Source organism: Nestor notabilis, unplaced genomic scaffold (assembly GCF_000696875.1).
Source record: "Nestor notabilis isolate BGI_N333 unplaced genomic scaffold, ASM69687v1 scaffold5969, whole genome shotgun sequence".
Lineage (NCBI taxonomy): Eukaryota > Metazoa > Chordata > Aves > Psittaciformes > Psittacidae > Nestor > Nestor notabilis.
Genome location: NW_009942262.1, coordinates 1 through 249, shown reverse-complemented (window position 1 = coordinate 249; position 249 = coordinate 1).

Genomic DNA, 249 nt, shown 5'->3' with positions numbered 1-249 from the left:
GCCCCCCACCACTCCTCCCTCCCGCGACAAGAGCAGATCTGAGGCCACTCAAGGACATTCTCCTCCATCCCCGCGTATTCATAATGCCCATGCCCGTCCTTTCTAACCACACACCCCACGGCCACAGCGAGCACTGCTCGACCCCTGTCCCCCGCTCCAGAGCCCCCCAACAACGGGACCGTGAATCTCCGTGCGGGGACGGCTGAACACCCTCAGGGGTCCCACCACCCGCTCGCAGCGGCTTTAGCG